The sequence below is a fragment of the Jaculus jaculus genome, chromosome X (genome assembly GCF_020740685.1).
Source record: "Jaculus jaculus isolate mJacJac1 chromosome X, mJacJac1.mat.Y.cur, whole genome shotgun sequence".
NCBI classification, from domain to species: domain Eukaryota; kingdom Metazoa; phylum Chordata; class Mammalia; order Rodentia; family Dipodidae; genus Jaculus; species Jaculus jaculus.
This window is the reverse complement of record NC_059125.1, coordinates 110,162,135-110,186,476: the sequence shown is the minus strand read 5'-3', so window position 1 is coordinate 110,186,476 and position 24,342 is coordinate 110,162,135. Positions and strand designations below refer to the sequence as shown.

The 24,342-nt window shown below is 43.9% G+C and overlaps 1 long non-coding RNA gene across 3 annotated transcripts in view; it reads left to right on the top strand.

The window, feature by feature from the left end:
- Nucleotides 1-7,126: 7,126 nt before the first annotated feature.
- Nucleotides 7,127-24,342, top strand: part of LOC123456610 — a 45,344-nt gene continuing 28,128 nt past the window's right edge. For all 3 annotated transcript variants that reach the window (XR_006634591.1, XR_006634589.1, XR_006634590.1), the window contains exons 1-2: nucleotides 7,127-7,235; nucleotides 10,414-10,581. This is a non-coding gene — a long non-coding RNA (uncharacterized LOC123456610). The remainder of the gene's footprint in view (nucleotides 7,236-10,413; nucleotides 10,582-24,342) is intronic.

Sequence of the window (24,342 nt, the reverse complement as noted above, 5' to 3'; positions counted from 1 at the left end):
TGGACAGTAGTAGCCTATATTTAGCGTTTTTTGCTCCGCAAAGGGTGGAGGGAGCGCCCCAGCGGAGACCTTAGTTAAGCTCTACCGCCATCAAGCGGATTTGGTTTCCTGATTCCACCAACACTTCCGGGAGTGCTCTGTGGGATGATGCTGGTGTGCAGGGGATCTCTGGTACCCCCAAGACAGGGCGAGGTCTCCCTGCAGGAGGCCTGGGGCCAGCCCCACCAGAGAGGACTCATGGCAGCCTTGGGCTCTGGTACCGCCGGAGGAAGGTTGGCGGCGGTGCTGGGCTTGACCATTTGTACACGGGAAGGAAGCATCGGCTCGGCATTGCTAGGACCGGGGTACCTTGTTAGTCTCAGTGGTGTTGATGGACGTGAAAGGTGCAAAAGTGAGGAAAGGGCCCCTAATTATTACTAAAAATCATCCTTTCCATCTCCTTTCTTCTCTGCCCGCCTCTTCCTACCCCCAATTAACATACCAGTAATAGCCAAAATCTACATACACGCTAAGCTTTAAAATTCCAAGTGAACTATTAGGAAGAAGGCTGTGGGTTGTGGGAAATACTCTTTGAAGATCAACAGTATCCTTTTGGCTCTCGTACACACCCAGTTCTGCAGATTTTTGTCCTCCATAGAAAGCCCTTTGCCTTTCTCAAAGTGCAGAATGAGTTGCTTTGAAATACTTACCCTTTCCTCCACTGGGACAGTTGTACAAATAGACAGCTTGGAGCAGCTTCAAAGCACTTGGGCTGCTGCAGCGCACAGGAAGTATGCTGGCTCTTTAAAGGACATCTTCTCAAGCCCCCTCTATGGTGTGAAGACAAGTAGAATTCCTTCCCTCCTCACTTGAAACCCACAGTCAAGAGGTGACAGGAGCTCGTTTTCAAGCAAGTTAGTTCCTGTCTTTATGTAGCGCTGGGCACATCCACCAGCCCAAGGCTCTTGCCGCCGCTGCATTTGCCACGGTGGGTCCCTGCTGAATTTCTCCTCCATCCCAGGGCTCGGGAATCGCCCCTGCTGTCACTGTGGGGTCTCCCGAAGCCTCGAAGTTGCCAATGTCCTGGGAACTCCCTCGGGTGTACAATGGCTTCGTATCCACGGCACTGAGGACTCCCATAGGCTGGCTCCAGCTCACAAGCTCAGGAGAGTTGGGACTAGGCTGCGGGCACTTCCCAAGGGCGGGTCGCAAGGGAGGGAGCTACCCCGCAGGCGCGCACAGGGCTATGGGAAGTTCCTTGGGTGCTGTTATATCGTTTTCCCTGGGCAGAATTCTGACAGACAGGACAGTCATAATCCCACAGAAGGTAGCTTGTGGCTCATGCACATGGCCAAATCCCTTTACCTGTAGGGTAAAACTTACTTGTCTCCTGACGGTCTATTCGGAACTCACATTCCCTATTAGTTGAGTGAACAATCTAACCTTTGGTTAATCATGCTTTACATTGATCGCCCAGTGGAAGGATCAAAAACGATTTCGCTATAAATGCCACAAACCAATTAGCCCTGTGGTAACTTTTCTGACACCTCCTTCTTAAAACCCAAAAGGTCAGAAAGGTTCTTACACTGTCTGTATACTACTGGAAATTAAGATCAAGTGATCTCTGTCCTTCTGCTCCACTAGGTGTCTGTCCTCCCTGAGGTGCCTCAATGCCCCATCTGGCACTGTCCCCAGTTGTCATGCCAGGCCCACGGCCACCCGCTTGGCTTCAGAAGTTCGCCGCACCCTCACTCATTGAAGACGCAGTGAGTATTTCATTGGCGGCTGGCGGGTTGTGCTGTTTTATTGTTTGTTTGTTTTTCAAGGTAGGGTCTCCGTCTAGCCTAGGCTGACCTGGAGTTCACTATGTAGTCTCAGGGTGACCTCAACCTCACGGTGATCCTCTTACCTCTGCCTTCCCGAACGCTGGGAGTAAAGGTGTGGGCTACTACGCCCGGCGAGACCCGCGTTGTTTTAAACAGTGGCAAAGAAGGACTGAGAAAAGTGTGTCCATCCGCTGACAGATGACGGGATGATGTGGAGGGAGTGAGGGGGAAGCTGGATGACCTGACGCCCACAACCCACCCCTGGCGATGCCAGCTGCCTCCAAGGACCCTGTCCCAAGGCTTGGTGGCAGTGTGCGGTCTCCCACTGGGCCCCCCTGACCATGGTTCCAGTCGTGATGGCTGCGACGCTTCACAACCGCAACTGCTGGGACGATCCAAGGGAAGGTCCCCATTAGTGTCCAGAGTAGCATCGCCACCGCTGCCCACCACATACCAGCTATGCAATCTGCTGTTTTTCTCACCAATCTTGAATATATCTATTGTGATGAAATGTACTTGGCTTCTGACGTGATTCCCTCACTAGGAGACAAGCCTGATCGCCATGAATGCCTGCAGGCTCAATCAGAGTACAGCCGGAAGGTGTCCTGGGGCAGAACCTGGACAAGTACTTCCCAGCTGGATCCAGCAATACCTTCCTGTGTGGTTTGAATACCGAGGTTGAATCAAGCCCAACAGTTTCAATACAGCCAGTGTGATCCTGAAGGGTAATTACACTTCCCTTCCTGGAGCAGCACAAGGCGGACTGCGAAAAGTGTGTCTGTCCACTGACAGAGGACAGAATGATGCGGAGGGAATGAAGGGGGAGATGACTGGAAGCCCACGACCAACCCCTGGCGATGCTGGCTGCCTCCCAGGACTCTGTCCAGTGGCTTGGTGGCAGTGCGGCAGCTCCCCCCAGGCACCCTTGTGACCGCAATGGCATGGCTGCGACAGACACCCCGTGGCCACGATGCCCTGTGGCATGATTCCTGCAGCAGCAGAGGCAATCCACAGAAGTTCCCCGCTGGTGTCCAGAGTCCCCACCACAGCTGCCCTCCCGTAAACCAGGTATGCAATCTGCTGCTTTTCTCACCAGTCTTGAATATGTCTATTGGGCTTCCTTGTGACCTGTGGCTTAGATCAGCCTGTACACAGGTAATTTGTAATGAATGAAACAGTGACACTTTCTACATTTCTTTCAACCTTTTAGTTATATACAGCCTGCAATGCAGCTTTCCACTGTTTGACTATGCACTTAGAAGAGCCAAGATCTTACTACTGCTTTGTGGTTTTAAAAATGTGTCTGTACAGCTGTGAACTTTTGTGCTCTTCCAAGTGCTCTAGTTTTGTACCTCTGAAGAAAATTTTTGTGTCACCTTAAATTTTCTTTCAGATTTCACTTGATAAGTACATATATGAAATTTAAAATGAAAACATCAAATTATGTTTAAACAGAAGCCCTTCCTTTCCAAAAAAAGCGGAGAGGGGGACAAGAAAAATTCAGTATAAAATTTTGAAAGGTGTAGAAATGGCTCACCAGTTAAAGGGGCTTGCTTGCAAAGCTTGATGTTGCAAGTTCAATTCACCAGCCACCTATGTAAAGTCAGATGGGTATTCAGTTGCAGCAGCAAAAAGACCCTGGTGTATGTGTGCCTGTACATGCACAAATAATGTTTGTTTTTTTTTTATTTTTGGTTTTTCAAGGTAGGATCTTGCTCTAGCCTAGGCTGACCTGGAATTCACTCTGTAGACTCAAGCTGGCCTCGAACTCACAGAGATCTTCCTACCTTTACCTCCCAAGTGCTGGGATTAAAGGTGTAAGCCACCATGCCCAGATGAAATAATTTTTTAAAGAAAGAATATTTGCTCTGTAACAATACCTTAGAAAGTACTCATGTTTAGATCTTTATTCCTTTTAAATTTCTTATTTCCAGCCGGGCAGGTGGCACACACCTTTAATCCCAGCACTCAGGAGGCAGAAGTCTAAGGATCACTGTGAGTTCCAGGCTACCCAGAGACTACATAGTGAATTCCAGGTCAGCCTGGACTAGAGTGAAACCCTACCTCAAAAAACCAATAATAATAATAATAATAATTCTCATTTCCAAGATTTGCTTTTTTATCTTAAGTTCATATACTTGCTACATATTAAACAATTTCAAATTAAATAGGAAAAGAAGGATGTTTTGAGTTATTTTCTCTTCATTTTCAGCAGAATAAAATTACAATGAATGAGCTTGCTTAGTTTTCTTTGGTGATTTTAAATTTTGTAGCTTTAAACCTAGAAACTATTATTGGGGCAAGCCAGGCAGCTCTAGTGTATAAGCAACTTTTATTTTTAAATTAAAGCTGACCAAATATGCTATAATTGCCCTTTCTACCTCACTGGCAGTCCTAAGTGTCAATAGTAGGGAAAGTACTACATGAGCTACTGGGGAAAGTGGCCAACTGAGCAACCAGAGGTCTAAGCTACTCAGAAGCAAACACCCTGACAGGATGCACACGCCAGTGCAGTACTGGCACACAGCCTTGGTGGGTAAACAATAGCTTTCTCATTGGCAAAGAGATCTTCTCAGTGTAAAGGAATCCATATCTGGAATTGAGAACCAGATCAGAATCCTATGGAGACAAAGATTATGCTCTCCTGTGTCAAACTCTCACTAGTCTTTGGCTAAAAGAGGGGTTACATACATCAAATTCTCCCTAAATTAATAATGCTGATCCCATTTAAATTATGCTGATTTCATTCTCCATTGGAGAATCTGTTCTTTTTCAGAAGGCAAAGGGACCTGAGGAGATTAACTACCCCTCACACTTCAGACAAGCCACAGCTGAATCCACAGAGGAACTGAGGAGACAAGCATGAGTGCTGCTTCCATGCTGAACCTGATAATCAGCGCCAAGGTGTAGGAGACAGATCCTGAGGATGGTCAACACTTACCAATGCAGAGATCCAGAGGCTCCTCCTAAGAGCTCATCACTGAAGTAGACTTAAAACTCACCCACCATGGCTCAGGGAATTTTGCAGAAGAAGGGTGGAAAGAGCCACAAGTTGAGGCATCATGCCCAGAGGCATTCCCTCTCCACCACCAAAAAATAACTGCTGATCCCACAATGCATAATCCACAACCCCAGAGTGAATACCTGTAACCCCACTGAGGAGGGTAACCAAGGGAATGGGGATAGGAACAAGGGAAAAGGAGGATACCAACACATGATGTATCCATACAAGATATATTGTTGATAATAATAAGTTTAAAAAGAAAAATAGTAAGGCTAAGGGGAACTGGGCTGGCAGCTCTAAGGTAACAATCCTTAGGCATATCTTATTATAATATTTAAGTAAATTGCCTAATTTCTACATAATTATTGCACTCAATGGTCTTGTTTTTTCATATTTTATTTTTATTTATTTATTTGAGAGAGAGAGAGAAAGAGGCAGAGAGAGGAAGGGAGAGAGAGAGAGAATGGGCACTCCAGGGCACCCCCCACTGCAAACAAATTCCAGACACATGTGCCACCTTGTGCATCTAGCTTACGTGGATCCTGGGGAATGGAACCTTCGTCCTTTGGCTTGGCAGGCAAGCGCCTTAATCACTAAGCCATCTTTCCAGCCCCTGTTTTGTCTTTTATAAGGTGTTTAAATAAGCTCAGTTAATTCAAGACACTGTGCCTTTGTACATCAGTATGTTTGATACTAAAGCTTACAGCATTATTTATGAAAAAATACATAGCTGGGAAGTATCTTGTGTTGAATGTTATTGTACTGTATTTTTAATGTAACAATGCAGATCTTGTTAGACACATGAATGTGTATAATCATGTTAAATGCAAATAAAATGAAACTAGTTCATAAAAAAATTAGGAGCACTAACTGAAATATAATGGTATTAATGGCTTGGTGCCCAAACTGTGTTTAAGAGTAGTGAAACTTACCAGTTTCACCTTTCCAACAGCACCTGGGGGAGTATCAGGGTCATCATAATTAACAGTGAGAACCACTAATTATGTATGGACACAATGCCTATGCAAATATTAGTAGAAAAATTCAGTGAGAGTCCTACCTTTAAAAATGAGCCTATCAAAAATAAACAAAAAAAATGAGCCTATCTTACAAAAGATGGTCAAACAATGACAATACAATTTGGAGTCCTATTATACACCTATCAGCTAACCCATTGTTTGATCCCTCTTCCACTGATTGATGGGTCCATCATTAATTGGTGCTTGAATCAAATCTGAGCCTACATCACTACAAGGGAGCGCTAGCTATATAAACCACATTCTTGATTTCTGTGCTAGTAATGTTTTTAATGTTAAAATAGAATTCACACACTGTATACTTTGCTGCAATAAACTGTACAAAAGTCATTGTTTATATTTTCACAAAATTGTAGATCCTGTGCCACAGTAAATTCTGGAATATTTTCATCCTTCAAAGAAAACCCATATAACCCCCCACACACACAAAGATTTTTTTTCAAAATAAATTATCTTTTTATTTTATTTTCTTTTTTCTATTTATTTTTAATGACAACATCCATGACTGTAAACAATATCCCAGGGTACTTCCCTGCCTAAATTATCTTTTTTAAGTGGGATGATAGAAAACCCATACCCTAGCTGGACACAATGGGATATACCTGTCAGTCTAGCTCTCAGGAAGCAGGAGAATGAATTCAAGGCCAGTCTGGGCTACGTAAGGGAGGCCCTCTTTCAAAAAGCTCAACCAAATAAACCTCTATCCACCTGCAGTCATCTTCCATTCCTTCTCCTCCATTCTTGGCAAACATCACTCAGATGCAGTGGCATATGCTTGTAACCCCAGCACTCTTGATGCAGACGCTAGAGCTTTACACAAGTTCAAAGCTAGCCAGGAAGACAGTCAACAGACTAAGGGAACCTGTCTCAAAAAATCCTCACCACCCACCTTTGTTGGGTACCACTCCACAAAATTATTGAAAGGGGGTTAAAAAAAGGGGAACTTGAACTTACTTTTCTTCTTTTTGCAAGTGTTGAATGAAGTTTTCTGTTTTCTGTTCCTCCCTTTGCGTTCTTTCCAGCAGGAGTCTTAACTACGCAGAACAAAATAGATTGCCTCCAGCAATGCAGCAAAGATGACTGGTCCAGTTTTCCCAAGCCCACCTCTCCCCACCCTTTCAAATAATCAAGGACGGCCTTAGGCTGTGCCACCCCTCCCCTGGGCGGGGCGACAACATAGAACCCGGATTCCCTACACCTCTCCTTCCAGCTTGCAGTAAATTTACTGAATCTTGGGAAAACTGGAATCCTCAGTGGTGGGGGTGGGGAGTGGGGGGTGGCCTTTGTGGACACTGCTTATGGCAAGGGGCCCAAGGGGTTCGATCGGCTCCTTATCAGCTGACTGCAGTGCAGATCGGGCCTTTTCTCCTTACAAGCAGCCTGGGCCAGGTAAATTTCTCACGCCATTTCCTCGCTTTGCTACTAGTACTGTTGCGGGAGGCAGTAGGGGCCAAGCCGGGCGGGGGCGGCGGGCGGCCTATCTAGTGCCAGGGCTTTGCCCGCCCTGAGACGCGTGGGCTGCAGCCCCCTCCGCGAGGCGCCGCCGCAGCCTCCGCAGTGCGACCTGGCGCCGGGGCCGCTGCGTCCAGCGTGCGCCCTTCCTGTGCGCCCTTCCGGCCGCATCGCACCGGCCTTGGGCACACCCTGCAGGGGAGAAGGGGGTCTATGGGGATCTGGAGTTTGGGAACACTGAATTTGACGGACTGGCAAGCCTTGGAAAAATCTGTGTGAAAGCTTTGTGGCCTTCCCCACGGATGGGCCTGGAAGGGGACCTGTGGCCAGAGGACACACTCAGGGACTGAACGTGCGCACATGTGTCTCTCTCCTCCTCACTTAGAGGCTCCAGGGCCTATATCCATCCCTTAATCCTTACCTGTGACTACCCTGTCCACAGGGCCTGAGCTCCCGGGTCTTCTGCATAGACAAGAACGTTTTCCCTTTAACACTGTTTAGAACCTAAAACGAAATGTGAAATGTTGATTAGACTAATGTTGTGAAATGTTGATTAGCCTTCTGCAGATGCAATAAATACTTACAGAACAAGCAAAAAAATTTTTTTGAAAATCCATCCAAGACTGGACTTGGAACTCAGAGTAGAGAATTTGCCCAACATGCAAAGTCCTGGGTTCCATCCCCAGCACTTCCAAAAAAAAAAAAAAAATCAGTACCCACTTCATTTCAAATTTCACTTATATGTGCCGTGTAGTAATTCCTAATACATCTGCATGCATTGGTTAATTTGAATAGGATATGAGACATTTTTTACATGCTTGGCAAACATCAATGATGCGGCTTTGGAATATATTTATTTGTTCCCATGGATTGCTTCATATATCAGGAAAATGTCACAATATATATATATATATATATTTTCAAGATAGGGTCTCACTCCAGTCCACTACGTAGTCCCAGGCTGGCCTGGAACTCACAGTGATCCTCCTACCTTGGCCTCCTAAATGCTGGGATTAAAGGTGTGCGCCACCACACCCGGCCAGTGTTTTCTGTTTATGGGATTAAAATTTTCACTTTTGCCAGGCATGGTGGCGCACACCTTTAATCCCAGCACTCAGGAGGCAGAGGTAGGAGAATTGCTTGAGTTTGAGGCCACCCTGAGACTACATAGTGAATTTCATGTCAGCCTGTAGTAGCGGGAGACCCTACCTGGGGGAATAAAAAAGAAAGGAAAAACAAAGGCTAAAGTAAAGCAGAGCTATTATTATAAAATAACAGACTTCTTTTAGATAGTTTATTAAAATGCCAATTAATTTTTTTTGTTTTTTATCAAAATCAGCAGATTATCTTTTATCCTTTTTTGATATTTAAAAAATATTATTTATTTATTTATTTGAGAGAGAGATAAAATGGGCATGGCAGGCCCTCTAGCCACTGCAAACAAACTCCAGACGCATGTACCACCACGTGCATCTTGCTTACATGGGTACTGGGAAACCAAACCTAGGTCTCTAGGCTTTGCAGGCAAGTGCCTTAATTGCTATGCCATATTGCAGCTCACTTTTTTTTTTTTTTTTTTTTTTTTTGGTTTTTCGAGGCAGGGTCTCACTCTGGCTCAGGCTGACCTGGAATTCACTATGTAGTCTCAGGGTGGCCTCGAACTCACGGCAATCCTCCTACCTCTGCCTCCCTAGTGCTGGGATTAAAGGCGTGCGCCACCACGCCCGGCTTCCAGCTCACTTTTTTGATATTTTGAAAATGGGTCCAGTGCCGGTTGCATGGTGCAATGTCGCACATGCACACAAATAGGGGCACGCATCTGGCCTTCATTCATAGCCGACTGAAGGTCCTCTTGTGCCAGTTCTCTCTGTGTCTCCCTCTCCCTCTGTCTCTCTCAAAAGAAAAAGAAAAAGAAACATTAATGGGCAACTAAAAATGGTTTAGGAAGTAATTTTTTGTTGTTATTTTTATTTATTTATTTGAGAGCGATAGACAGAGAGAGAGAGAATGGGTGCGCCAGGGCCTCCAGCCACTGCAATCGAACTCCAGATGCATGCACCCCCTTGTGCATCTGGCTAACGTGGGTCCTGGGGAGTCGAGCCTCAAACCGGGCTCCTTAGGCTTCACTGGCAAGTGCTTATCCGCTAAGCCATCTCTCCAGCCCCAGGAAGTTTTTTTTTTTTTCTTAAATGAAAATAAATGTTGTTGTAAGGTACTTTTTAATTTGTAGAATAACATATTTCCAGGCATCTACTACGGGATTCATTAACGTTATTTATACTGCTATTTCCACTTTTAATGCAGTAGTTCTTTAAATAGTATCAAGAGAGGCCACTAAATGAAATAACACAGAGTGAACATTGTGGCTCATACCTGGAATTCTAGCATTTAGGAGGCTGAGGCAAAGGGATCATGAGTTCAAGGCCAATATGGGTTACATAGAAAGCTTGAGGCCAGCCTTGGCAATATGTTAAGACCATGTGTCAAAAAAAATTGTGAGGGCTGGAGAGATGGCTTAGCGGTTAAGACCCTGGGAGGATGATAAAATTGAGCAGCAGACTGGGGAGATGAATCAGCAGTTAAGAGTGCTTGCTGCTTAAGCATGAGAGTCTGGGAGGCCCCGAGTGCCAGGGAGACACTTTGGTTTATTCATACAAATGTGCATTTTGTGATTATTGGGGCTAAGGTTGATCTAGATGTAGAGACTTGGTTCTTAGTGTTTTGAAAAGATGGAAAGCTGTGGTTGGAGTTCCCAGTGTCTGAAGGAAAGTTAGTTATCATGTTTGTTCATATATATATGCTTTCAAAATTTGGAATATCTTCTCACAGCATAAGGCAGTATCCCCAAGGATCAATAAGTCCTTGCCTGAATGTTCATAGCTGGAAAAAAGTAATTTTTTTCTAACCAACACATTATGGGCCCTCAAATTTCCTTTCTTTTTTTTAACCTTTTATTGACAATTTCCATAAGCGTAGACAGTACACGATAATCATAGTCCCCTCCAAATGCTCCCCTTATACCCCTCCCAAATCCCTCCTCCACTTTATCTCTTCTTCTTTCCAACTAGTCTCTCTTCGGTTTTGATGTCATCATTTTTTCCCTCCTATTATGCAGGTCTTGTGTAGGTAATGTCAGCCACTGTGAGCTCATGAATATCAAGGCCATTTTGTGTTTGGATGACCGCATTGTGAACAGTCCTCCCCTTCCTGAGCCTTGGAGGGTGTGGCAGAGATGTCTCATTTAGTGCCATACACTCCACTTCCACTTGTTCTCAACACTTAGGTAAGTTTTTTTTTTATATTTTTTTAAATTTTTATTTATTTATTTGAGAGCGACAGACACAGAGAGAAAGACAGATGGAGGGAGAGAGAGAGAATGGGCGCGCCAGGGCTTCCAGCCTCTGCAAACGAACTCCAGACGCGTGCGCCCCCTTGTGCATCTGGCTAACGTGGGACCTGGGGAACCGAGCCTCGAACCTGGGGTCCTTAGGCTTCACAGGCAAGCGCTTAACCACTAAGCCATCTCTCCAGCCCCTTAGGTAAGTTTTGAGTAACCCCTCTAGTCACCTCCACTGGTAAAGAGAAGTTTCAGGGCTGGAAAGATGGCCCAGCAGTTAAAGCGCTTGCCTGCCTTAACTACCTAATGACCTTGGGTTCAGTTCCCCAGTACTCACATAAAGCCAGATGCACAAATTTACGCATGCATCTGGAATTCTTTTGCAGGAGCTAGAGGCCCTAGCATGTCCATTCTCTCTGTGGGTCCGTCTCTCTTCTCTCTGTCTCTCTCTGCTTGCAAATAAAAAAAATTAAAATTAGATAAAGAAAACGAGAAGCTTCTTTAACCAAAAGTGAAAATAGCATTAATATATGGGCATAAACGTAAGTGTTTAAAGGGCAGTTTAGTGGTCAGAGATATCCATTTAGCCAGATAACAGTAGTAGCTGCCCCTCCCCCAAATCAGGGCCTATAGCTTCCTCAGCCATAGGCTTTTGACTAGGTTTTTAGTACCAGCCCTGAAGCCCCTCCAGTGGAAAGGGCCTCAAATGCAATCAGAGAGTTGTTTCCCCCCAGACATGGCACCATTGCACCAGTTGCTACATTTGGCTTGCCTGGCCAGCCCTAAAGCTGGCAGGATCTGCCGCTGGTTTAGACCATGGATGACTTTTCTCTTTCCAAAGGCTACATGCTGCATGGCTCTTTCCAGCATCCTGACAGCTAGTCAACAGGGAGGAGGCTTTCTAGCTCAGCTCTAGCTTGATTTCTTAGTGATCTGCAGCCGGGGCATATAGAATTTTCAGCAATAGGGTCTTAGCATCTAGTTCTAGTGGGCAACCAAGAGGCTTGACAATATCCTGTAATGTTTTAGGAGCATCAGGAGCCTCCCTGGCCAACTGTGGGGAAGGTATCCCACCACTGGCACTGAAATTTTCCTTTCTTAAAAGCATTTGCTTACCAGGGCTTACAATTGTAAATGTTTGTATTTGCAATTCTGAAGAGTGTCTCTCTAGGACCTAGGCTTTCTTCCTTTGAAATGTAATCGAGAAAGAGACTGTAAGGAAGGAAGGGAGGGAGGGAGGGAGGGAGGGAGGGAGGGAGGGAGGGAGGGAGGGAGGGAGGGAGGAAGGAAGGAAGGAAGGAAGGAAGGAAGGAAGGAAGGAAGGAAGGAAGGAAGGAAGGGGGGAGGGAAGGAGAGGAGAGGAGTGAGGAAGGGCAGGAGAAAGAAAGCAGCTGCCTGAGAGTCTTATCCTAATTTATGATCCTGCCAGGGACTAAATCCACCTTATCTAATCACCATTGTACTCAGTCAACCCCCCCCCCCCCATTCCCCTTGACTCTAGAGGCCCTTGTCCCAAGTAGGCAGCCTAATTTGAGAAGTGTCAGGTAAGAAGGCAGGCAGGAACAATGGCAGATGTCCCCTGTCACTGGTCCCATAGGCTCCTCCTTTCTTTTTGTGCATGTGTTTGACTTTACTTTTTCTAATTGTTTTATTAGTTTTGTACTCAGTGTATACAGTCAAGTTAGTACCATTACTAGCCTCCTCCCTTTTCTCCCTCCTCCGCAGGGACCCTCCTCATTGGGGAATATGGGTCGTGCAATGTGGGGTTAGCCATCAGTTATGGGTAGGAAGCAATGTCTCTGTATAACTTGACCCAAAGTGTGGCTCTAACATCCTTTCCGCCCCCTCTTCCGCATATTTCCCTGAGCCATGGTGGGTTCATTTTAGGTCTGCTTCAGTGATGAGGTCTTGGGAGCCTCTGTGTCTCTGGATATCTGGTTTGATAGGAGTTGTGTGTTCCATGTGTCTATCTCCTTCACCCTTGTGCTGGTACCAGGTTCACCAAAAAAGCAGCACTCTTACTCATTTCCCCAATTATTCTTAGTTTCAACTGGGACCCTTTTGAGGTATGATGAGCTGGTCCTCTCCTTAGAATCTGGGTCCACCTGAAAAAGAGAAGCAAATTCTCCAACGGAGAGTGAAGTTAGTGCCAGATAAGTGGGGTAACCTTTGTTTTTTAGGCAGAATTTAATAGGTGTAGGCCCTCTTGTAGCCCGCAATTGGTGGGAGATTGGTAATGGAGAGTGAGCTCGTTTTGGATATAGTTCTGACTTGATTCCTAGCTCCAGCTTTGGGATCCATCCCACTGAGCAGATCAGTTAGCCAAATCAAGAGCAATTGGTTTCCCACCATGGCTGTGCGCCACTATTGCACTTGGGTGAGCATCACATCAGGTTATTTGCTGCTGAGTAGTTTAGACCACAAGTTGCTTGGAAAGATACTGGTCATTTTCCCCCAGCTGCTCATGTAGCACATTCTGGCACTAGACGTGCTGCCTTGGGACTGACTCTCTTCGAGCTTCCAGCAAGGTCATTCCATGTTCCATACCAACAGCATATATTGTCTTCAGCAGTAGGGTCTTCCCACTAACCTTTGGTGGGTCATCAAGTACTCTGACAGAGGTGGGTCATCAAGTACTCTGACAGAAATCTGTCTTCTTTTAGGAAACCTTATAGGTCTCTCTGATCTAGACCTCCTTGTGGATTTTAGCCACATGCTGGTACTGGGAGTTACAGGTCAGTGCCCAAGAAGAGAAGGAAGAACAAGATAACTAATATAAAAGAGATATAGAGAGAAGAGGGAGGGAGAAAAACTGGGTGTACCAGGGCCTCCCACCACTACAAACAAACTCCAGACACATGGTGCCACTTTGTGCATCATCTGGCTTTACTGAGGAATTGAACCCAGGTCATCAGGCTTTGTAAGCAAGTACCTTTAACCACTGAGCAATATTCCTCAGCCCCATTTGTTTGATTTTGTTTGTCTGTTTTTATTTGTTTGAGAGCTACAGACAGAAAGAGAGAGAGAGAGAGAAAGAGAGAGAGAGAGAGAGAATTGGCACACCAGGGCCTCCAGCCACTGCAAATGAACTCCAGATGTGTACACCTCCTTGTGCATCTGGCTAACGTGGGTCCTGGGGAATCGACACTCGAATTGGGGTCCATAGGCTTCACAGGCAAGTGCTTAACCCCTCAGCCATCTCTCCATCCCTCATTTGATTTTTATTATGGTATTTGAACCAAGATGAAAAGATATGCCATTGTAATTTTAACTTGTTATTTCTCTGATGGCTATTTACATAGAACATTTAAAAAATATTTACTGTCCACTTGTATTAATTCTTTTGACAAGTATATATTTGGATTGCTTGTTCATTCTTAAATTGTATTTTTGTTGCCTTTGATTTCTTCATATAGTCTGGATATTTATTCACTGTCAAATGAATATCAAAACTTTTTTCTCCCATTCTATGGGTTATCTATTCTTTTGCTAGAACACTAAGAGTTCTTTTTTAATTTATTTTATTTTATTTATTTATTTAATTTAGTTTTCCAAGGTAGAGTCTCACTCTAGCCCAGGCTGACCTGGAATTCACTATGTAGTCTCAGGGGTGGCCTCAAACTAACAGCAATCCTCCTACCTCTGCCTCCCGAGTGCTGGGATTAAGGGCATATGCCACCATGACGCCTGGCTAAATTATATATATATATTATATATATTTCCCTCTCCCTAGCTCGGTTATTCCTGGGAGCCCCCCACGGTGGAGTTATGGGATTCACTGTGGGATCATGAGGGTCTCAGTCAGTCCCTATGGGGTTGGGTGGTACTATGCCTCAAGGTATTCATATAGATTCTGGATTCTAGCTCTCATAATCTTTCTGCCTCCTCTTCCATAATGTTAAGCTAGGAGTTTTTTGTTTGTAGTTTTTTATTATTTATTTATTTATTTCTGCTGTGCTAGGGATTAAACCCAGGGCCTCATGTTAGGCAAGTACTCTACCACTGGGCTCTAACCCTCTTTTTATTTTTTTCCTGACACTAAATGTATTTTCTTTTTGTTAGGGTTTCACTCTAGTCCAGGCTGACATGGAACTCACTCTGTAGTCCCTGGCTGGCCTCAAATTCACAGCAGTCCTCCTACCTCAGCCTTTCAGAGTGGTGGGATTAAAGGTGTGTGCCACCCTACTAAATGGATTTTTTTTTAATTTTTATTAACATTTTTCATGATTATAAAATATATCCCATGGTAATTCCCTCCCTCCCCACCCCCACACTTTCCCGTTTGAAATTCCATTCTCCATCATATTACCTCCCCATTACAATCATTGTAATTACATATATACAATATCAACCTATTAAGTATCCTCCTCCCTTCCTTTCTCCACCCTTTATGTCTCCTTTTCAACTTACTGGCCTCTGCTACTAAGTATTTTCATTCTCACGCAGAAGCCCAGTCATCTGCAGCTAGGATCCACATATGAGAGAGATCATGTGGCGCTTGGCTTTCTGGGCCTGGGTTACCTGACTTAGTATAATACTTTCCAGGTCCATCCATTTTTCTGCAAATTTCATAACTTCATTTTTCTTTACCGCTGAGTAGAACTCCATTGTATAAATGTACCACATCTTCATTATCCACTCATCTGTTGAGGGACATCTAGGCTGGTTCCATTTCCCAGCTATTACAAATTGAGCAGCAATAAACATGGTTGAGCATGTACTTCTAAGGAAATGAGATGAGTCCTTTGGATATATGCCTAGGAGCGCTATAGCTGGGTCATATGGTAAATCAATCTCTAGCTGTTTTAGGAACCTCCACACTGTTTTCCACAATGGCTGGACCAGATTGCATTCCCACCAACAGTGCAGAAGGGTTCCTTTTTTTCCACATCCCCGCCAACATTTATGATCATTTGTTTTCATGATGGTGGCCAATCTGACAGGAGTGAGATGGAATCTCAATGTAGTTTTAATCTGCATTTCCCTGATGACTAGTGACGTAGAACATTTTTTTTAGATGCTTATATGCCATTCGTATTTCTTCCTTTGAGAACTCTCTATTTAGCTCCATAGCCCATTTTTTGATTGGCTTGTTTGATTCCTTATTATTTAACTTTTTGAGTTCTTTGTATATCCTAGATATTAATCCTCTATCAGATATATAGCTGGCGAAGATTTTTTCCCATTCTGTAGGTTGCCTCTTTGCTTTTTTCACTGTGTCCTTTGCGGTGCAAAATCTTTGTAATTTCATTAGGTCCCAGTGGTTAATCTGTGGTTTTATTGCCTGAGCAATTGGGGTTGTATTCAGAAAGTCTTTGCCAAGACCAATATGTTGAAGGGTTTCCCCTACTTTTTCCTCTAGCAGTTTCAAAGTTTCCGGTCTGATGTTACGGTCTTTAATCCATTTGGACTTAATTCTTGTGCATGGCGAGAGAGAAGAATCTATTTTCCTCCTTCTGCAGATATTTATCCAGTTTTCAAAACACCATTTGCTGAAGAGGCTGTCTCTTCTCCAATGAGTATTTTTGGCATTTTTATCGAATATCAGGTGGCTATAGCTACTCGGGCTTACATCTGGGTCCTCTATTCTGTTCCACTGATCTACATGTCTGTTTTTGTGCCAGTACCATGCTGTTTTTGTTACTATGGCTCTGTAGTATAGGTTAAAATCAGGTATGGTGATACCACCAGCCTCTTTTTTGTTGCTCAGTATTATTTTAGATATTCGAGGTTTTTTGTGATTCCAAATGAATTTTTGGATTGTTTTTTCTATTTCCATGAAGAAAGCCTTTGGAATTTTGATAGGGATTGCATTAAATGTGTAGATTGCTTTAGGTAAGATTACCATTTTCACGATATTGATTCTTCCAATCCAGGAACAAGGGATGTTTCTCCACTTTCTAGTGTCTTCTGCAATTTCTCGCTTGAGTGTTTTAAAGTTCTCATTGTATAGATTCTTTACTTCCTTGGTTAGGTTTATTCCAAGGTATTTTATTTTTTTTGATGCAATTGTGAATGGGAGTGATTCTCTGATTTCATCCTCTGTGTGTTTGTTGTTAGCATATATGAAGGCTACTGATTTCTGTGTATTTATTTTGTATCCTGCTACATTGCTGTAGGTTTTGATCAGCTCTAACAGCTTGCTAGTAGAGTCTCTAGGGTCCTTTATGTATAGAATCATGTCATCTGCAAATAATGATAACTTGATTTCTTCCTTTCCAATTTGTATCCCTTTTATGTGTGTCTCTTGCCTTATTGCTATGGCTAAGACTTCCAAAACTATATTAAATAGAAGTGGAGACAGTGGACACCCTTGTCTTGTTCCTGATTTTAGTGGAAAAGCTTCCAGTTTTTCCCCATTTAGTAATATGTTGGCTGTAGGCTTGTCATAAATAGCCTTTATTATATTGAGATATGTTCCTTCTATTCCCAGTCTCTGTAGGACTTTTATCATGAAGGGATGTTGGATTTTGTCAAATGCTTTCTCTGCATCTAATGAGATGATCATGTGATTTTTGTCCTTCAACCCGTTTATGTAATGTATTACATATATAGATTTGCGTATGTTGAACCATCCCTGCATCTCTGGGATAAAGCCTACTTGGTCAGGGTGAATGATCTTTTTGATATACTCTTGTATTCTGTTTGCCAATATTTTGTTGAGAATTTTTGCATCTATGTTCATGAGGGAGATTGGTCTGTCATTTTCTTTTTTTGTTCTATCTTTGCCTGGTTTTGGTATCAGGGTGATGCTGGCCTCATAGAAGGAGTTTGGTAGAATTCCTTCTTTTTCTATTTCCTGGAAAAGCTTAAGAAGCAATGGTGTTAGCTCTTCCTTAAAAGTCTGGTAAAATTCAGCAGTGAATCCATCCGGGCCTGGGCTTTTTTTAGTTGGGAGATTATTGATAACTGCTTGGATCTCCATGTTTGTTATAGGTCTATTTAAGTGATTAATCTCATTTTGATTTAATTTAGGTAGGTCATATAGATCAAGGAAATTATCCATTTCTTTCAGATTTTCATACTTTGTGGAGTATATGCTTTTGTAGTATGTCCCTATGATTTTTTGAATTTCTCTGGAATCTGTTGTGATGTTGCCTTGTTCATCTCTGATTTTATTAATTTGTGTCTCTCTCTTTCTTTTGGTCAGATTTGCTAAGGGTTTATCAATCTTGTTTATCCTTTCAAAGAACCAACTCTTTGTTTCATTAATTCGTTGGATTGTTCTTTTTGTTTCTATTTCATTAATTTCTGCCCTAATCTTTATTATTTCTTCCCGTCTACTAATTTTTGGTTTGCCTTGTTCTTCTTCTTCCAAGGCTTTAAGGCGAAGCATTAGGTCGTTTACTTGCGACCTTTCTAGTTTCTTAATATAGGCACTTAAGGCTATAAATTTACCTCTTAGAACTGCCTTCATTGTGTCCCAGAGATTTTGGTATGTTGTGTTCTCATTATCATTTGACTCTATAAATTTTTTGATTTCCTTTTTGATTTCTTCATTGACCCACTCATCATTTAGTAGTGTATTGTTTAGTTTCCATGATTTTGTGTATGCTCTATAGCCTTTCTTGCTACTGATTTGTAGTTTAATTCCATTGTGGTCAGATAGAATGCAAGGAATTATTTCAGTTTTCCTGAATTTGTTAAGATTTGTTTTATGTCCTAATATATGGTCTATTTTAGAGAATGTTCAATGTGCTGCTGAAAAGAATGCATATTCTGCAGCCTTTGGATGAAATGTCCTGTATATATCTGTTAGGTCCATTCCTTCTATGACCTCATTTAGTCCAGATGCCTCTCTGTTTATTCTTTCCCTGGATGACCTGTCAATTGATGAGAGTGGGGTGTTAAAGTCACCCACCACCACTGTGTTTGGTGTTATCTGTGACCTTAGTTCTAATAGTGTTTGTTTGACGAATTTGGGAGCCCCCATGTTAGGTGCATATATGTTTAGGATTGTAATGTCCTCCTGTTGGAGTGTGCCCTTAATCAATATAAAGTGACCTTCCTTATCTTTCTTGACTAACGTCGGACTAAAGTCTACCCTGTCTGATATTAGGATAGCAACCCCTGCTTGTTTTCTAGGCCCATTTGCTTGAAACACCATCTTCCAACCTTTCACCCTAAGATAATGTCTATCCTTTGTAGAAAGGTGAGTTTCTTGGAGACAACAAATTGTAGGATCCTGCTTTTTAACCCAGTCTGCAAATCAATGTCTTTTCGTTGGGGCTATGAGACCATTGATATTAAGAGATATTATTGAAAGGTGTGTATTTATGTTTGCCATTTGTGTGTGTGTGTGTGTGTGTATGTTACTGGTTCTATCTGTACTCTCTTCTGTTAACTGGTATTTGAGTATAGCTTGTTTTTTCTAGGTTCCTTATATGTGTGCTTTTCCTTTTGTTCAGCATGGAGGATTCTATCAAGTATTTTCTGTAGATCTGGTTTTGTCTTCAAATACTCCTTTAGCCTGCTTTTGTCATGGAATGTCTTTATTTCTCCATCTATTTGAATGGATAACTTTGCAGGATAAAGTAACCTTGGTTGACAGTTGTTATCTTTCAGAACTTGGAATATATCGCTCCAAGCCCTTCTGGCTTTAAAAGTTTGTGTTGAATAATCTGCTGTAATCCTGATGGGCTTGCTTTTGTAGGTAACTTGATTTTTCTCTCTAACTGCTTTCAATAATTTTTCTTTGGTTTGTGTGTTTGGAAGTTTGATTATAATATGGCGAGGGGAGGTTCTTTCTGGGTTTTGTCTGGCTGGGGTTCTAAAGGCTTCCTGTATCTGTATTGGCACCTCTTTCCCAATTTGGGGGAAATTTTCCTCTATGATTTTGTTGAAGATGCCTACTATGCCTCTGGAGTGGAGTTCTTCTCCTTCTACTATGCCCTGAATTCTTATATTGGATCTTTTCATAGTGTCCCGAATATCTTGAAATTCCCACTCATACTTTTCTATAAGTTTGTCTTTCTCTTTGTTGGACTGCATTAGGTCTGCTACCTGGTCTTCTAGCTTAGATATTCTGTCCTCTCCCTCATCCATCCTACTGGTGAGATTTTCTACAGAGTTTTTTATTTCATTAACTGTGTTCTTCATTGCTAGTAATTCTGACTGCTTTTTCTTTATTATTTCTATTTCCCTATTTATGTCTTGTATTGCCTTCTTTATTTCATTAAATTGGTGTCCTGCCTCTTCTTTGATTCCTTTGATTTCCTCTTTGATTTCTTCCTTGATTGTTTTCATGTGTTCTTTGCCCTCTTTGAACATATTTATAATTATTCTTTTGAACTCTTTCTCAGGCATTTCCTCTAACTCTTTCTCTCTGGAGGACATTTCTGATGCATTAATACTTTTAGGTGGATTTATATCATCTTGCTTTTTAGTGTTTCTTGTGTTATAATGTATATATTTTCGCATCTTGGATTAAGTTAATGCTTGGATTTTCTAGCTAGCTGTGTATTCTTAGCTGTATTGATTTGATGTAATATATTTTCAGGGTAGGACCTTAAGGTATTAGGTGTGGCTCTTAAGACTCTCAGAGTATCTACAAAGATGTTCTTAGGGGTTGAGTTTCCCTGCTATAGGAGTATTCAAGCAGGCTGAGTGGAATAAAATACAGGTAGATTCTAAAATTTAACTAAACACTGTACACATTCAATCAAAAACAGCCCCGAGTATGTATGCAAGAGTAGTTATTATAATGACCAGATCTTCTATCAACAAAGAGGTTTAGATTTCTGGTCTGTTGAGGGATCCAAGTCAGCTTGTGACCAAGTGAGACCCTTCCCTGGTGCAATCCCAGTTACCTTGGGTGATTTTGGTCTCAGTCAAGTTGCTGCCTGGGTCGTTGGGCTGCTGTTCTGATTTCTGGAGCTGGGCACTTGCTTTTCCTACGGGGCAAACCGAGCCGCTGCTGCTGCCTCTGCTGCTCCCATAGCTGCCACCACCGGAGCCACCACCGCTGCTGAAGCTGCCGCTGCCGTGACCACCGCCACTGCTCCCCCCGAAGCCGCTGCTGTGGGGCCTCTCCTGGGTCCGCTGCTGCTGGGGCCGCTGGTACCGGTGCTAGAGCCACTGAAGTTGCTGCCGAACTCTGCTCCTGCTTGGGTCCCGCTGTCAGCCCAAGTTGGCGTGGCCGGGTCCCGGGCCGCTGCTGTGTTCGCTGGAGCTGGGTTCAGGCGGTGGGGGAGGGGAGGGAGCCGTGGCTGCTCTGGTTGTATCGCTTCTCCACGTGTGCTTTTACTTCGCGGTCTGCTCCTCCCTCCGCTGCTCGCTGCCGCTCTCCCCTCACGTTTCCCGAGTTGCGGAGAGCGCGGTGTGAGGGGAAAATCCCGCACCTGGCTTGTCCTGCGGCTCGAGCCGAGAGACTGGCGGCTTTCTGCTGCGCCACGGCTGCGGCGTTTGGCCGAGCTGCCAGAGCCGCTGGAGCCGCTTTTCCCGCCTGTGCGGGCTCTGGATGCTCTATAACTCTTCTACTTCTCCGCTGCCGCCTCAATTTCCTATACACCTCACTTTTTAGTAAAAGCGTGTATTTTGCTGAGTTTTTTTTGGTCTTTTTCCCCCCTAGGCTGCTTTGGCGTGGTACCTACACCGCCATCTTAACCGGAAGTCCATCACTAAATGGATTTTTAAGCATACTATTTATTTATTTACTTATTTATTTGCACATGTGAGGAGCGGTAGTGAATCACTCTTTTGTCTCTTAACACTGGGGGAAAAAAACAGCCTGCTTTATTGGATGCTGGGGAATTGAACCTAGGCCAGAAGGCTTTCCAGCAAGTGCTTTTGACCACTTAGCCATCTCCCTAGCCTCCCCCCCCCCCTTTTTTGTTTTTTAAAAATATTTACTTTTATTTATTTGACAGAGAAAGGGGGGAGAGAGAGAATGGGCACACCAGGGCCTCCAGCCACTACAAACGAACTCCAGATGCATGTGCCCCCTTGTGCATCTGGCTAACATGGGTCTTGGGGAATCAAACCTGGGTCCTTTGGCTTTGTAGGCCAACACTTTAACCACTAAGCCATCCCTCCAGCTCTTTTTTTTTTTTTTTGAGGTGGTGTCTCACTCTAGCCTAGGGTGACCTAGAATTCACTATGTAGTCTCAGGCTAGCCTCAAACTCATACTGATACTCCTACCTTTGTCTCAAGAGTGCTGGATCTAAAGCCATATGCCACCATGCCCAGCCCCTAAATGCATTTTAACAGAAAACAAAATAATTTGTCTTAAAATAAAAGTATGAAATTCTTTTCTACACATTAGAACTGGCTTTATCCTTAGAGCACAGTTTGATATGTGTGAGTGCATGCATATATTTTATTCCCACCCATGTTCCCTGTAGTGTGCTGCAATGAAAAGCCACAACTCTGAAATCCAGCATTCCCTAAATCTATCTGGTGACTTATTCTAAATTCTTTACCACAATATTTCGAGGGTGCTGGAGGTAGAATCCAAGACCTAGTGCATGTGAGACAAGCACACTATCACTGAGGCTCACTCCCTATCTGCCATAATTTTAATAATAATAATCCCAGAAAGAGAATCATTACAGCCAAAAAAAAAAATCTTTCTTTCCTGTCATTATAAGAACCCAATGTTCAATCAACACACCCATCACACACCATGCTATGGGATCAGTCAAGTTGTTCTTTGTGATACATGGGGCTACCAAAGTCTGAGTGCCCTGAACCTCAAAATTCCAAGCATCAATTTCAGTGCCAGGAGTCAAAACTGAAGATAAAAGCAGAAACATCCTCTACCAGTGCTAGGTTTCTTATCAAGTCTAATAATAAATAAAATTGCTGGTTCTCTGTCACTACAAAAAAAAAAAAAAAAACAGTGGTCCTTTCCTAGTTCTCCTCCCCACTTCCCTCCTTAAGGTAACACCATTCACTGCTGCTACAGGGAGCACTCTGCAACTGCTCAGTGAAACAGCTGGAAGGAAAAGACAGATGTGGATAGGAACTGTCACCTGAGGTCTTGTGCACAGGGGTTTGGGGCTGCATGGGCTCTTGAAATCATTGATTCTGTTGCTGAACTGTAGCGTGAGGTTTCCAGTCCCATCTGGGAGGGGGGAGAGGGGGGAGGGGGGAGAGGGGGGAGGGAGAGGGGAGGCAGCGAGAGAGAGAGAGAGAGAGAGAGAGAGAGAGAGAGAGAGAGAGAGAGAGAGAGGCTGTTCTACTATTGGGACAGGCTTTATTTGGGAAAGGCTGAGAAGGGCTCTAACCTGGCAGGTCAGAAGCCACTTCCCTTACAGACTAGAGGGTGCCTAAGGACCAGTGGGGTCATTGGAATTCTTTGGTAGCAGGACTATCTGCCTTGCCTCGGGGCTTGGGCCAGTACAAGGAAATGATAATTGGACAGGTGATTTGGGCCATTTCCTGATAATCATCTAAAACAGATAAGCTCCCCCCACTATGAGTCTTACTAGATATCTATCTTCCGGATCACCCTGGGTTCTGTGGACTCAGTTGACATGGGGGCAAAGGATCCTGGGCACCTTCAGTACCCATTGATAGCGTCAACAAAGGGAAGAGTTTATTAAGCAGATTTAAGGGGGTAACAATGTGAGAAGCCCAGTGGGGGGCGTGGAGGACCCTGATCAGGATAGCTTATCCTCCAGCGTCCCCTATGGCTTGGAAGATGGGCTCTGGTTAAGGCATGTTCTTGCCCAGTGCCAGTGAGTACTGTACGTGTGTACCACAAGGAAAACAGGATCCCTGCAGCCTGGGAGCTGGGTGTTGCCTCTGGGGGCGAGCCTCTGTGTATAAATGAAAAAAAGTTTGGCCCTCTGGGAATACACACACACACACACACACACACACACACACACACACACACACACAGTTGTTAGGTTCTCGCTCTAGTTCAGACTGACCTAGAATTCACTGTGTAGTCTCAGGGTGGCCTGGAATTCACAGTGATCCTCCTACCTCTGCCTCCCCAGTACTGGGATTAAAGGTGCTACCATGCCCGGCTCTAAATTAGCATATTTTAATATGGCCTCTGTGACGCAAGACAAAAAGAGCACTGGGATTCCAGAAGGTTCGTGGGTAATCTCTCACAGTTAACTACCTGATGGGCCTGTCCATTCCTCATTCCTGCCAGAAGGCACTCCCTCATCTCTCCTAAGTCCAATTAGGGTTCTGCCTGGGAACCGCCGTTGTGACTACCGCATACCAGGCTGGCTTTTGACTATGGAGATCATCAGCGTGAGTTTCGACTAACCTCCAGATGGGTTCCTTCTCGTCCAGAGTAAGGGTGGACGTTAGGGTAATATAAATATCAAGCCAAGTCAAATTAAAAGACAGTAATGTGTAGGAACTACTTTCGGTAATGGGTGGATTTTCAGAAAAAGTGCCCAAGCCATTCTCAACGTGAACCAGGTCAGACATGAAGAAGGGGAGGGGATGCCAAGTAGTACCCTCAATGCCGGCCACTTCCTGAAGGGGCAAGAGTACCCTTGAACTGGGAAAGGGTGAGGAAGAGAGAGCTATGTCAGGCAAGGCAGACCAGGTGGGTGATTTGAGAGTAGTTGGTGGGTGGCAAGGGAGAAAAGGGAGATGAGGGAACTAAAGGAGTCGAGGGCACTGAGGCAGCAGATTGTGTGATATAAGGGGAGGGTCATCGCAGGAGGCTTATGAGACATGGCAGTTAATGGTGGCACGGGGAAGGAGAGTCATCTTCATTAGTGGTACAACTATAG